The sequence below is a fragment of the Nothobranchius furzeri genome, chromosome 2 (genome assembly GCF_043380555.1).
Source record: "Nothobranchius furzeri strain GRZ-AD chromosome 2, NfurGRZ-RIMD1, whole genome shotgun sequence".
NCBI classification, from domain to species: domain Eukaryota; kingdom Metazoa; phylum Chordata; class Actinopteri; order Cyprinodontiformes; family Nothobranchiidae; genus Nothobranchius; species Nothobranchius furzeri.
In genome coordinates, this window is record NC_091742.1 from 52,020,300 (window position 1) to 52,036,559 (window position 16,260).

Below are 16,260 nucleotides of genomic sequence, written 5' to 3' on the forward strand. Positions count from 1 at the left end.
AATTTGGGGTACTTATTCCATTTTTGAATGCAACTGCAGTCTAAATGGTCATGTTGCATTAAATCAGCCTCCTACGTCACTGATCAGCGGAGGGGAGTGTGGTGTGTTGAAGTTCCTGAGGAGAAGCGCTGACAGAGAAATTCTGAGGTCTGTTTGGGCATCCCGTCTAGTTTTGAGCCTCGCATGCCGCTCCTCACTTGAATTACATGGAACTGACTCCAATTGAGAATCTTAAGTGGAACTGGCCATACCTGGAGGGAAGGGGAACACTTTGTCAAGCAGGGATTTATCAGGAGAGCCCCGATGTTCTAAACTTGCTTTCTGTAACCCCACCCCCACCCCAGGCTGTGGTATTCATCAATGTATGTGAACCAAATCATAATGTACTCTGGTTTTCTTCAAGCTGGAGTGAAAACGTTACGGTTCAGGCCACCTCAGATTTTGCATGAGTTTTGTCAGATCTTGCTATCACAATCACTTTCACACTGTTGCCCAAGGCATGGTGCTCATTCGGATTCCCCCAAAGGCACACAAAGAGCAGCGTAGCAGAATGACACAAGGCAAGGTTAATATAAACAACACATGTACAGCTACAAGTTATAAATAAAATAACTTACTTTTAAACGCTATAACAAGTGAACTTTAAGTATAAAGAATGTAGTTATACAAAATATGGAACCTGCAAAGGTGCAGTCAGCAGATAAAGTGACCAAATAACGTTGCTACAGTGAAGAGAGGGGCAGGTGAAGTGACAAGAAGGAATGTGTGTGAAACATATGTTAGTGTAATAAACTGGTTGGGCTAGTTGTGGGGAGCTCAAGAGTCAGGTTGGGGATTTAAATAGTCACAAGTTCAAACTGTTCAGGACAAAAACAAACCTGAGGGCAACAGTTGTTCTTGTCCTCAGTGTCCTGCAAGTCGCTGCTGGAACCTGAGATCAAACATGAGTCACTCTAGAGCCAGACAAAGAGGTAGTGTTATGTGAAATATGACTGTCCAGAGAAAAAACCTGCTGAGCAATCATAGCAGACAGAGGAGGGACAGAGTCCAGCAGTTAATCACTTAATTGCTTCTTATTGGCTGAAACATGAATCACTTTTAATGAGACAGATGTTTACAATAGCTTTACCTTTGACTTCTTTTACATAAACATTTGAACATTAATGCTTTTGATATGACTACAGAATTATCATTACATGCAGGGGTTCCACAAAAACAAACAATCAATGATGAGTCTGTGATGCAGAGGAATATCCAATCTGCTTCTAGACCTGCAGAAGGAGATAGAAAAAAAAAAGAAAAGGGACACACAGCAATACAACACATGCACATAGGACTTTGGAGGGTGGACAAGTCAGGGGGTGCGGGTATAGACCCCATTTCCGCATTCCTGTGGCAGCCTGCCCCCCAATTTTATTTGCACATTAAACACTTCCACCAATGACATTCCACGCAAACACACACTTGGGGCGTTGGGAGTGAGCACAGTCAACGGCAGTTGGCAGGGGGATTTCTCAGCCTCATCCCGAGTGCCGGTGCCCACTTCCAATTTTAAACTGCACTTCAATTCAATTCATTTCAAGTTTATTTATATAGCGCCAAATCACGACAAGAGTCGTCTCAAGGCACTTCACATAATAAACATTCCAATTCACAGTTCATGAAGCCAATCAGAAATAATGTTTCCTATATAAGGAACCCAGCAAATTGCATCAAGTCACTGACTAGTGTCAGTGACTATACAGCAATCCTCATACTAAGCAAGCATGCAGCGACACTGGAGAGGAAAACTCCCTTTTAACAGGAAGAAACCTCCAGAGAATCCTGGCTCAGTATAAGCAGCCATCCTCCACGACTCACTGGGGATCGAGAAGACAGAGCAGAGCAGACACACACACACACACACACACACACACACACACACACACACACACACACACACACACACACACACACACACACACACACACACACACACACACACACACACACACACACACAAGACAAGTAATGTGTCTATAGTTATATTGTGATGTCTTAGTAAATATTGTATTTGGTGAAAGATAAACTTTATTGTATTTATCCTAGTGGATCTATAATTAAACGAATAAACTAGTATTAGCACATCAAAAGTCAAGGAAACCAAAAAGTTATTATCAGGAGAGAGAGAATGTTTAAGTGGTTAGCAGCAGTGTGCTAGACGATGGCCCCCTCCATGAGGCCACCACAGCTCAGCAGAACGTCATTGTAGCTTCTTCTGGGGAGAAAAACACTTACAGAGAAAATAAAGTTAACAGCTGAAATTGCACAAAATAGTACAGTTAAAGAGCAGATTGTAGAAGAAAGCAGTAGAGTGTGAAAAGTGGTCAGTGTATCCTCCAGCAGTCTAAGCCTATAGCAGCATAACTACAGAGATAACTCTGGATAATCTATCCTATTTAGATGTAGGCATGTTGGAGGCAGGGCAAGGGAGAGCCGTCTTTACCGACTGTACACTCCACCTCCCTCTACTCCCCCACTTGTCCAGATTTAGGCTAACACCAGATTTTAACCATAGGCCCTATAAAATAAAAATGTTTTAAGCCTATTCTTAAAAGTAGACAAAGTGTCTGCCTCACGGACTAAAGCTGGGAGCTGGTTCCACAGGAGAGGAGCCTGATAACTAAAAGATCTGCCTCCCATCCTAAGTTTAGATATTCTTGGAACCACCAGTAGACCTGCAGTCTGAGAGCGAAGTGCTCGGTTAGGAACATATGGAACAATCAGATTACTGATGTATGATGGAGCTTAAACACAGAGGGCTGTGAGGGGAAGAGGGGTGGTGTGGTGGCATCAGGTGGTGTTGGCCAGACGATGCCTGCACTGCCCGCTCACCACAGCCACGAATACACCTCATCAACACGCACTAACACTGTATTGGAGCAGGCGGAGGGTGACTAGGGGTCTTAGCACACCTCTGTTGTCGCTTGGCTTCCCGGGGATCTGGCCGTCTGCTGGGGTCTGGGTGGTGGGTCACTTTGCTCGGCGTTGGGCGGGGGAGCCTGCTCATCAGCCCCCAAGCAGAAAGGGTCGACCTCTGGGAACCGGTGATGGTTGTACCCTTTGTGCAGCAAAACCAGGAACAGAGTGAATAGGGTGTGTTTGGGGAGTATGAGTGGGTGTCTGGTGTGCATTTTTGTGAGTCTTAGGTTGTATGTGCATGTGTGAGCATGAGGGAGGGAGTGTGTGACTGTGTTTGTGTATGACTGTATATGTCAGGTGGAGCCTTTGACTCCTGCTCTCATAAGTATGGACTTGGGGACGTTCAAAAATGTCGGCTGTGGTTGGCACTTAATGCACTGTGATTTATTATTGTGATTTTTCAGTAAATGAATGTTGATTTTATGTTTCCTCATCAGGTTGACGCAGTGATAGCTTGTGTGATGATGTGAGGGAGCAGGAGGAGAAAAATGTGTGGGGATGGGGAGGAATGGCTGGTTGGCCTGGCCTTCCAGGGAGCCAGCTCCCCCATTGGCCCCAATAGGCACCTCCATTGCCAAAATGCCACCCAGGGCATTGAGACCCCAGCACATCTTGCCAAGGCCAAAAGCAGCAGCGTTGCAGAGCTCCACGGAGTCTGACGGAACCAACGCAGCCCCACCCCAACAGAACATCTACTCCCATCACTGCATTTGCACAGCTTCCAGAATATATAAGACATAGGGCATCCAGGTAAGGTTGGGTCCTCCCGCTCCTGGACATCCCCCTCCCCTGTGATGGACAGCAGAGGAGCGAAGGTCTACCCGAGGCCCCTGAGCCCGGGCCAGGCACTGCCGTATGTTCCCGCCTTCTTCCCGGTAGCATACATGTCAGGACCCGACCCCCAAGGCCCCGCCCAGATCTCCACACGGGGCCAGCCAACCCAACACCCCGAGCCCACAGACCCCCACCCAGACCTACTCAGGGGCATTGCAGCTGCCAGGCAGCAACCCATGGCCACCACCAAGACCCCCAAGGGGCCCCACTCACAACCGCCAGTAGTCCAGCCCCCGAGGCAACCCAAGCACCTCCAGAGGGGGGCAGCAGAAGTGAACCCACCCTCAGGGAACGTCTGGATACTCCAAACTCAGACCCTCCACCCCCCACCCACATCACCCCGCAGGACAATATCAATGACCCCCCATCATCGCTATGTGATGGAACCGATCAAAGGAGCCCAAAGAGATTGACGTGAAGTGGAAGCAGAGGCTGTATCAAGTGCAATATCATCTAATAAAAGATTTCTATACTGGTTAATGCAGAGAGTTTCTCTATTTTTCCAATTCATGAGGATAGTTTTCTTAGCGATACATATTGCAGTCAGAACCACGTGAACCACAGATGTTTCAATCGGGACATCGTCCAGGTTTCCCAGCAAACAAAGAGGGGGAAGTTGGGAACCGATCAAAGGAGCCCAAAGAGATTGACGTGAAGTGGAAGCAGAGGCTGTATCAAGTGCAATATCATCTAACAAAAGATTTCTATACTGGTTAATGCAGAGAGTTTCTCTATTTTTCCAATTCATAAGGATAGTTTTCTTAGCGATGCATATTGCAGTCAGAACCACGTGAACCACAGATGTTTCAATCGGGACATCGTCCAGGTTTCCCAGCAAACAAAGAGGGGGAAGTTGGGAACCGATCAAAGGAGCCCAAAGAGATTGACGTGAAGTGGAAGCAGAGGCTGTATCAAGTGCAATATCATCTAACAAAAGATTTCTATACTGGTTAATGCAGAGAGTTTCTCTATTTTTCCAATTCATGAGGATAGTTTTCTTAGCGATGCATATTGCAGTCAGAACCACGTGAACCACAGATGTTTCAATCGGGACATCGTCCAGGTTTCCCAGCAAACAAAGAGAGGGGGAAGTTGGGATATGACATTTCAGACACTTTGGCTGTGTCCGAATCCAGGGGTAGGATGCTTGTGAGTGCGCATTTTGAGGTCGATGACGTCAAAGCGCAGCGACGAGTACTGTCTGAATTCCAAGAATCCTCATTCTCGCGTCCTCAAACGCGTCCTCGCTCCACCCACATTTCGAGGATGGGTCTGATGGATCCTCACAGGAGCAAGGGTATCCCAGCATGCTATACGCACCGGCCGCTGGACTCGACACTCGCAACAACGGCGGACGGAGCGGGACAGCAGTACAGCTTAAAATGTAAGTTAGTTAAAAAAAATAGCGGTCAAAAAAATAAAATACGTGTTTGGGCACTTTTGGTTTGTTTTTTATATAAGATCTAATACCGCAAATTGTTTTTTTTTTCATGTAATTTAAGGCTAAAACATGCCCCACCGAAAACCAGCTTGAATGTGTAATAGGAAAAAACCCACCGTAAACTAGCTTGATCCCAGCAGGCTTTTTAAAAGAAAATAGCGGTAGAAAACTAAGCTGAAAGCGGTTCTGTTTATAGACATTTTTCGTTTGTATGAGTACATTTTAAGCTGAAATCAGCGAGAACGAGCTTGTATGGTGGTCCCGTCATAATTCCCGTGTGTGTGTGTGTGTGTGTGTGTGTTTATTTAGCGAATAAAGCTTCTCATCATTTGTTTTAAGGTTAACACCCCACCGTAAACTTGCTTGAAAGTCTAATAGGAAAAAACTCACCGTAAAAGAGCTTGCATCTTATGTAATCATGTAACGAACGCCAAAAATAACGAATACTAAGTTTAATGTTTATTTAAGTTAATTTTTAAGAAACCACATTACTGATTTAATGTTTTTAATTTCATTTTAGGCAGAAAAAAACACAGAACACAATTTTCATCTCCCATGTTGATAAATTAAAATATTGTTTATTGCATGTTTTATCAACTATGATTTATAATCTGACTTTGTTCTTCTATTCCTCTCTATTCTCATCCAGAACCAGTACCTTTAAGGAGCATCTGTAATTTCATTATGCCCACAGTGTTCTCTGTTGTTAACTGACAATAAAGCCTTGTAATTCTAATTCCCTTTGTCTGTAGGACTCCAAGTATCCAGGGTCAGGAGAGGGAGTCAGTGGAAAGCCCACAACTGAAACCTGGCCCTGGTTTGTCCCCATGGACGAGGTGTTGGGACAGAGGCCTTCCACTATGCCTCCTGTCCTTATTGCTTCCATTCCCGAGGACACTCCAGGGCCAAGTGCAGCAGTGGGTGAGACAGAGGACAGGGAGAGTGGTGGAAGGAAGCCGGACTCCTCATCAGGGACAAAAAGGAGAAGGGCTGATGAGCTCCTTGACCTGATCAGGGAGGACATGAGACAACAGAGGGAAGCGGAGGAGAGGAGAGAAAGAAGGATGGACAGATTTTTAGCATTGATGGAAAGGATGGCAGAGAAATGGGTTTTTTTTCTTTTAGTTTCTTCTGGTTCAGGTTCTATATATGTGTTTGAATGTTTTTGTTATTTGTTTAAATGTAACAAAATTTCTATTAATTGATAACTCTTTTTTGATCATTAACAGTTTTATTATTCAGTTTTTAACAAGTAACAACATAGTAAATAATTTTAAGGGAACACTGTAAGGAATAAAAGTAAAGATAAAAGTAAAATAATACAGTAAACTTGGAAAGCAGGGAGTCTTTGGTGGTGTTGCTAAATCTACTAAACATGGATCATTGAGGTGGATGGAGTGCAGGAACCGAGATCCGTGGCTGAACGTTTCTAGTTGGCAAGTGGAACATCAGACAGAGTGGTCTGCAGAGGGTGCTTCTGGATGCCTCATCTCACTGACCACTGCATCGTCCATCAAAAGGGTTTGCTGGGCTGGCTCAATCGACGGCTGTCACATCACTAACATTCAGATATATGCAAAAAAAGGAGATCATGAGTATAATACTTGTAACTCTAGCAGATAACAGGACTAAATGATTTTTAAACTTGAAATACAAAAGCCGGTGACGTTCATTGAGCCGTCGCAGCTCCTCAAAAACCACAAATAAGATGAAATATTGCTGTGGATCCATTTCCAACGTCGCTACTAGCTTGTTAGCCTGTTTGCCGCCGTCACGGTAGCTAGGCAACTTGACCTGGGGGCGGGAATAAAAACGAGGCTAGTACTGTCCGAATTCAGAGCCGCTGACTTCCGGTTTTAGCGGTCTTGCAAGGACCAGGCCTTGCTAGACCGGCGAGGACCTGTACTCACAAGCATCCTACCCCTGGATTCGGACACAGCCTTTGACAGATCCTCACATACTCTACCCCAAAATTCCTGGACAAGTGGACAGGACCACAGTGCGTGAATGTAATTGTCAGGAATGTTGTTTGTGCAGTGTGTACAGGAGTCAGACGACACAAACCCCATCTTGAACATCCGATGACCTGTATAGTGTACTCTGTGTAGGATTTTGTACTGAATTAATTGTAAATTGGAGTGTCTGATCATTTTAAAAGTTTTTCAACAAGTTTGGGACCAGAAGTTCTGGTCATAGCTGACTGATAAATCCACCTCCCATTTTTCAGTAGGGATTGCAATTTTATCGTCTAATTTGGACAGTGTCTTATAAACTTTAGACAGTAGTTTGGGAGGTTTGAGATTATAGAAGTCTAATACCCTTGGTGGTGTTTTTCATTCTACTTTATTGAGCTTAAATTTTTAACTACAGATTTAATTTGGTGATATTCTAAAAAGCTATTCTTATCTATTCCAAATTGGGAGACTATTCTGTTAAATGGGATGAAGTCCAATCCTTCATATATGTGTTCCAGGCAGAGCAGATTAATGCAAAGGCAAAGTAGGCACGTGTCTAGGGCCTGATTGGCTGGATGGGGCCCAGACAGAGGGACAAAATTAAAAAATAAATAAATAAATAATAAAATGTACAAATGTCCTATGATAGAATTTGTAGATAGGACTCCTATCTACAGTTTATTTCAATATTTATTAATTAACTAAAAATAAGTGATGATATTTATCTTAACCTTAAGTCACATTAACTCCAGCCCATGACTGTAGCCTACAACTTGGGGGCCACCCAATTAAGGAAGTCAGAGAAACGGTCAGAGTCAGAGCGGGACACAACAAGGCTAGCAGGTGTTTTTGAGTAGGCTACTTTCACGATGATTTCGGGTGCGGCAAAATGTAAAAAGAAAAAAAAAATGAAGAGGAGCAAAAGAAGAGACAGCGGCGGGGGGGGGGGGGGGGGGGGGGGGTTTACAGAAGCTTCTGTCGGGCTGTCCGACAGCTGTGACCCTGCTCGAGTCAGCACAGCCAGAGGCCGGGCCCGAGCAAGACCCGGAGGAGACACGATCCGAAGACGCGGTGGAAGATGCGGCGGAAGACGCTGTAGCGCCAACGTCGTCAACATCAACGCAGTCACAGAAGGACGAACTGGAAGAACAGCAGCCAGCCAGAAGTGAGCCCAATATAGTCTTACAGCAGCCTGCTGCAACGAGGCTGAAGTATTCGGGAAACGGCTAAAGGGCCATTACACCCAATTTTTCTCTACTCTGACCATCTTTAATCTGCTCTAGCTCAAAAACTATAACAGCCACACTGTTCAAACCTGTTCTAGATTATTCTACAGTAATAGCAGATTGCATACAACCTTGTTTGGGATTTGTGAAACCTTTCCCTGATTTGTGAAAGTTCAGCAAAACATGATTTATGCGTTTTTTCAGCATCTGGCCAATGATGGAACAGCTCTAGCTCAAAAACCACAACAGCCACACAGTTCAAACCTGTTCTAGATTAGTCTACAATAATAGCAGATTACATGATGGCATTTTAATTATCAAGTACTGTTGTTTAATTTTTTATGTCATCTTCTCTACAAAAATTTTGGGTAAAGGTCTTTCATTTTTATGGGATATCACTTAATGTAGCCTACGCATAAAAATAACACTTTTTTTTTCATTTTCAATTGGATTGAAGTGAGCATTTGTGTTGAATAGTAGAAAGGGTTTTCAGTATTACAGTATATTAAATTCACCTTAATAAGTGTAGCTCATGTTCAACTCATGTTTACTCAAAAGCGAGTATCAATATTAAATCATTAGAATACACGTTTCATATACATCCCATGAGACAATTTTAAAATTTCTTAGCATTTCTCACCTTACTATTCGAAGATACATTAAAAGTACATCATACACACTTCAGCCAAATGAACGTCCATGTAGCTTCCAAAAGATATTCGTCAAGCGTGATCGTCTACTTCGCCGGAGCCCACACACAAATGTTTACTACCGTAACTGTTCGAACATTTGCGCAACCTTCGTAATTCCAATGGTTTCAGAAAGGTGACACTCTGCGCTTTTCAGAGGTGTACAATACATTACGGTAATATGACAGAGTTCCTGTCTGAGAGCCAGCCCGGGAGAAAAAGACTACGCCGTTAGAACAATGGAGGAGCGGAGGAATTGTTTTGGAGGCGTATTTTCAAGATAGTCGGACTATCCGTGCTCATTGACGTGCTACGGGGCACGAGCAGACCGATTTTTCAAGGCTCTGTTGAAGTTTCACAAATCAGGGAAAGGGTTCACAAATCCCACACTGTGTTTTATTTGATCTGCTATTATTGTAGAATAATCTAGAACAAGTTTGAACAGTGTGGCTGTTGTAGTTTCTGAGCTACAGCTGTTCCATCGTTGGCCAGATGATGAAAAAATGCATAAATCAGGCTTTGTTGAAGTTTCACAAATCAGGGGAAGGTTTCACAAATCCCACAATGTGTTTTATTTTATCTGCTTTCAAAGTAGAATAATCTAGAACAGGTTTGAACAGTGTGGCTGTAGTAATTTTTGAGCTAGAGCATATTAAAGATGGTCAGAGTAGAGAAAAATTGGGTGTAATGGCCCTTTAGTCGTTTCCCGAATCGGAAGCTAACTTCAGCCTCGTCCTGCTGCATGTGTCTGCAGAGGCTGTCAGCAGGAGCCTCTAGACCCAGAAAGGGTGTTAACAAGCTGCCCATCTGATCCTGCAAAGTGGTACCAAATTGATGACAGGATGCGTGAGTACTTTGCACTAAACCATCCCTCTCAAAATATTGGATATTCCTCTGCATCACAGAGGAAATATGGAGACATAAACCAAAGCTTATCCAAGGAACATTTCTTTAGACTTGTTTCTGCTGTGACTGAGGCCCTGTGATGCTAGAAGGCTGAAGATTATCCCGGAGTGGAGAATGCTAAATCGTTTCCTAGTTAAGTGTTGCTGGTTTTATTAATTATTTTTAAATAGTTTTATTAATGTTCAAATAGCATAACAAACAATAAGTTCATATACAGAAAAATCACACAGAATTTCTCATTCAGCAGAGGCAACAACAGCCTGAATGAGCATAAAGCAAAATCAAAACTTAAGATAATGTTTTCATTTCATTAAAATACTTTCTTTTAAGATTATAGATTGTATTAAATTTATACTGTAATAATTTAAGCTGCGTGTTTAGTTTGTTTTTGTGCCTTTAAAACATGCTTCAGTCCATTAAAATTAATCTATTTCTTCTTGAATGTCTTTCCACTATCATGTGATTAATTCGTCAACATTTATAAATGTTGTAAGCTATTGTATTTAGCAGAAAATCGTTTTAATTAAATGTAGTGATTAAATATAAACAGAGCAAATAAGATCAACATATTTGCTCAGTTTACATAGTTTAATTACACCTAGTGGTTATTTACTGGTACTACTGCCTTGACATTGACTCTTCCAATGGATGAGGATAATTTATTAGCATTTAATACAGCTGTGTAATGATGTATAAATTATTAATATAAAAAAATAGTCTGATAGAATGTTTTACATACAAACAACCAATTTGTAACCAAAGACTAGGCTATGTAAAATGTGAATGAACTTTTATTAGTAACTTTGGTAAGTTTCGGATTTCAATTCATTAAATAACATTGACGGGGGGGGGGGGGGGGTGTCTTTACAGTATGCTCTAATGTGAAACAGGCTTCAACACAAACGGTTGTTTTCTGCTTGGTCCTAGAGCTCAACCATTGTCAATTTAATATAGCATAATATTGTTTTTGGATGGTAAAAAGTGCAGGGGTCAACACTTGACTTTGGAAAAAGTGGGGGGGACATATCCCCCCGTCCCCCCCCAAAATTACGTCCATGGCCTAGTGTAGTCCATTTATTTAATCCGGCTCTGGTTCCAGGTATAGGATCCCTTTATTTTTCCAGTCCGGAAGGTTCATCATTTTGTTATTTTGCAAAATATCAGGATTATTCCAGATAGGTGTGCGTCTGCATGGTACTAGTGAAGACTCTGTCATTTTAAGATACTCCCACCATGCTGTCAGAGAGGTGCTGATACTAATACTTTTGAAGCCTTCATGTTTTCTTATGCTTGAGCTAATAAATGGTAAGTCTGAAAGCTCTATCGTATTGCAAAGTGTCTGTTCTATATCTAACCAGGACTCATCTAGTGGGTTATCTTGCAACCATCTTGGTATATATTGCAGCCTGTTGGCTAAGAAATAATAATAAAAGTTGGGTAGATCCAGTCCTCCTCTGTCTTTGGTCTTCTGAAGCGTTTTTAAGCTAATTCGTGGAGGTTTATCCTGCCAAAGGAATTTAGTAATTGAGGAGTCCAGAGATTTAAACCAGTCAGCTGGAGGTTTGTTTGGGATCATCGAGAATAAGTAATTTATTCTGGGTAAGACCATCATTTTAATTGTAGCAACTCTCCCCATGAGTGATATCGGTAAGGATTTCCATCTTGCAAGATCGTCTTCCACTTTCTTTAAAAGTGGGATGTAGTTTAGTTTGGTTAGATCTGCTAACTTGGGAGAGACATTAATTCCCAGGTATGTGATATTCCCTGACTCCAATTGTGTACTAAGTAAATTGACAAAAGAGAAATTAATTGGTAGAACTGTGGATTTTAACCAGTTTATGGAGTAATCTGAAACTCTTGAAAAAGAGTTTATCAGTTCTATTGAAAGGGAGAGAGAGGATTGAGAATTCTGGAGAAAGAGTAAAACATCATCTGCATAAATCTTATGTTCTATTTTCTTACACTTTACGCCTTTAATACCTGTTATTTGCCTAATTGCTGCTGCTAGTGATTCAATAAAGATAGCAAACAGTGGGGGGGGGGCTCTCACTTTTGACCCCCGTGTGCCGCTCGCAGTTGTTTCCCCCATTAGTTATCATCTGTTTTCATGTTTAGTTCATCATTTATTTAGCTTTATGTTTTCCATTCCTCCAGTAATCTTTATGTTATAGCCCACTCTCAGTGACTTTCCTTGTTGTCTAGGTTTTCATTTATTCCTGGCTCCTTGTGTTCATTTTTTTCATTCTGTTTAGATCGTTTTCATTATTTTCCTAGTCTTCGGCTGTTTTTAGAGTAGTTTTAGTCTTTCCACCATCAGTTCCAGTGTCATCTTATTTTAGTTCCGTCCAGTCATCTTGTGTTTCTGTATTTCCTTCCATCCTTTAGCCAGTTAATCACACCTGTAGGCCCTTTGTCATTATCGTTCACCACACCTGTTTCGTTTAGCCTCATTATCTCAGTCTTTACATATGCAGCTCAGTCCTCTTCTCCTTGACCCAACCTCAATAGTTGCACTTCACCCTGCGGTCTTCTGTGAAGTGCACTTAGAGGATGTGCACGTTTATTTTTGAAACCTTACCTGCTGCTTCTGGATCATCTCTCCACCTCACCACATTTGCATCCTGTCACAACCACCAAACCATGACAAGTATCGAATAACTAAAAATATATATATGTTTAGTTTTGGTTTAGTTTTAGTTTCAAAACAGGAATGTTACTATTTTACTTTTGCTTTTTTATTTTTTTACAGTATTGATTTATTGAAATACAGAGAAATCAACTTGTGAATACACTGCACGTTAATATAGTAAGCATAGCATTTCTTTTAACACAGTAAGCATATTCACACATGGAAACTGTCAATGTGAATAAATCGTATGGCAGCATTGTGTAAAAGTAGCTTATGGTCTCCATAACTTTGGAGACCCCTGCCCTACGTACTCGCACACCTCGCTGGGAATGTGAAATTAAAGGGTGCAAGGGTGGAAGTGCAAGGCGCAATCCTAATACTTGCACTACAGCCTACGGTCTTCTGTGAAGTGCACTTGGAGTAGTACACAAGTGTGCAAAAAAAATGCAGAATTGGGACGTGACCATTGCGTCACTGAACACGTCGCAAGCTGAGATGCTGGTCATTGTTTGTGCAACTTAAAAAAAAACTATTGAAAAAATTTACATTCATTGCTGTCCACATTAAATCTTAGTCTAAAATATTCAGAGCATGAATAAATATTAACCATCTTAAAATTAACTTTTGTCTGAAAATACGTATTTTCAGAAACAGCACTTCATCCATTGTTCCGCCGCCGCCTTCTGAAAATTCCCACTCAGCAGTGGGTAGAGGGTAATACCCTTCGCCTAAGTCTACGTTAATGCTGACTTGGGGATAGTGCAGCTCAAGGGTGCAAAAAGGGCTTTATCAAATACCACACTTGAGGACAGGACACCTTGAGGGACTACTCGAGAAAACTAGTCTAAAGTAAGCCAATAACTGGACTAACTCGTAAATCTTCCCAGTTGTACCTAATGTCATTCTTGTTTAATGACAGACTCTTTCATTCATGTTTCTGTTTTAACCTATTCAAGCATCAGTGAAGGACTTTAATGGACTTTATTATTAAAGTCATTATTGTACTTAATGACAGTTTTTCTTTGTACTTTACTGAAGTATTTCTCTTGAGGTCTTTTTTATTTTACTCCGCGCAATTTTTTAAAAGTATTTTCTACTCCACTATGTTTCCTCAAAAGTTTCAAATGTAAAAGTACTTTACTTTTACCTACTTACGTACTTTTAAGTGTTACTTCATACATTGCCATCTATAGGTGTGACACTCATACAATATCTTCATTCAAAATATTATTACTAGTTTTCTTTATACAATCAAGTCTAATAAATTGGACCTATGTCAGACTTCTTTTATTTACATGCATAGATGCAAAAAATACATAAAAGGGTTTAGATGCATACTTTAATCAGACTCCAACTCATAACTTATTCTTGAACGATGCATTGTCCTGAAACACTGGTTGGATTTTTTTTTAAAAGAACTCCACCTTCTGCTTTCTTCAAACTGGAGGATAAGAGGGTGTCAAACTACAGCCCAGTGCCCTTTTGATTTTTTCAGTCAAGTGTTGAGTGGTGAGACAAGTTATTTTTTATTGCCATTGATGATTACAAAGGTAAACCTGGAAATCAGTGATTTATTAGACTCCTCTTGCATGTTTGAACAGGTTCGACTTGTTATTATACTCTTATTAGCTGTACATCTGTTTCACTATAAAACATGTCCTGTTGTAATTTATATTACATGTAGCTATATATTTAATATATGTGTAAAAATTAAATCCTTACTTATTTTTCTTTGTTACACACAATGTTCACTTAAGTTACCACATGAAGCTTCTTATGTATTTATTTTAAATATACAGTTTTTTTCTGTTCATGAAGTATTTTTTATTTGTTTAGAAGTCCTTTTGTTTTTAAAGATCTTATTTCTCGCCTCTTTTTTACATCTGAGATGAACGCCAGTAGAGTTCCTGTTGCTCATGCGACGTAAGTGTTTTATCCCTGGTTTACCCTGACTGAATTAAAAAGAAATGTCAATAGATTAGCTAGAGAAAAACACACACATTCATCATTTCTGACTTGTCATTCTGTTTTGTTCTGTATCTAGAACAGCAACCGTAGCTTTGCATAGTTAACAGACTCTACATCAACATTTAAGAAAATGCCCTCAAATCACTGGAATGTTTTCTGTGTGATTTTTTTTTAATTCCAGTAATTAAGCATGTTTGTTTTATGCTAATGCCAAGCTGTCAAAAAGGTATGTGTCTTTGTTAATGGCAGAATATTTGAAAGATGGATGCATCAAAGTTATACTAGAATCCAATTAGGCTGTCAACTTGATGGGAAGATTTAGATAATGCCTCTCCTTCTGTATTGCAGTGTAAAGGTCGGTGTTGGAGCTGAGAACATATAAATAAAAATCATCTCTTGTAAAAACTTAAGGATTGTGTAAACACCCTATTGCTGTCCTATTATGTCTGCAGACAATGATTAGTTTAATAAATCCAGCCACAAGATACTCATGTAAACAAATAGTATAAACAACACAAATGTGAAGAAAACTGAACTTTTCAAGGTAAATAAACAAAATAAACCAATGTTTTATCACTGTTTGAGTAATATCTGAAATATATATTAGAGACACATCTTTGCCTTCGAGTGAGATCCATTCATCTGGTTTGTTCACTTTAGAGGAATGTACATTTCTATGATTGAGCCACCTCTGCATATGTGACTTTGAACTTGAGTCAACCCTAGCTATTATTTTTCTTCTGTCATTCTTAAGTGACACTTTGAACAGTTTCAAAAGAAAATTCTTTCCCTACGTCAGACTTTTAAGTCATAGGTAATATATAAGGTAAAACAAAGAAGTGGAAAAACTAGATTTCAGAAAGAAGGATATCAAGAATAGTTATTACAGAACTTTTACAGGGACTTATTTCAAAGAGAAGGACATCACGGATAGTTATCACGGAACTTTTAAGGGGACTGTTTTTTTTTTTTTTGGTAAGTAAACTCTAATAATGCAAGCTAGGATTGGAGCTCATCATTATGTGAAAATATTAGATTTTTTTTAATTGTGCGAGGTTTTATGAGACTTGGGGATAAATTGCTTAAACACTGGCTAAATTTCCATGGAATCTAACGTTAAGAAATAAATTTATAAAATGTTATTTTTTTCTCGATTATTTGATTACACAAACCAAAAATATTTGAAAGTACACTTGCTTCTAATGCATTTCTTAGTTTTACTCTTAAAAATCGTTTTTACACCTTACTTGTTTTATTTCAACTTTAATAACTGTTTTTTATTAAAAAAATAAAATAAATCAAATAACTAAAAAGTGAATTGCCCCAGTATGAACTTTTCTATCATTTCTAAATATTTATTAGCATGTTTAGTACAGTTGGTGCAATATTAAAATGAAATAATAATAATACTTTATAATTGTAAAGGATGGGTAGTTTACATCTTACTTATGAACCATAAAATGTGAGATTCCATATATGGATTATGAAATATCAATCTGATGGATCTTTGAATTTTTTTTGCTGGGGGTGCCCATGCATTTGGGCTGAAGAAAATACCCTGAGTTTTTTTAAAACTGATGAAATGCAGAGCCAACCAGGCTTTAACTTCCGATAGACAATTTACTACCCTGGGTTGACGCTGTCGCTTCAT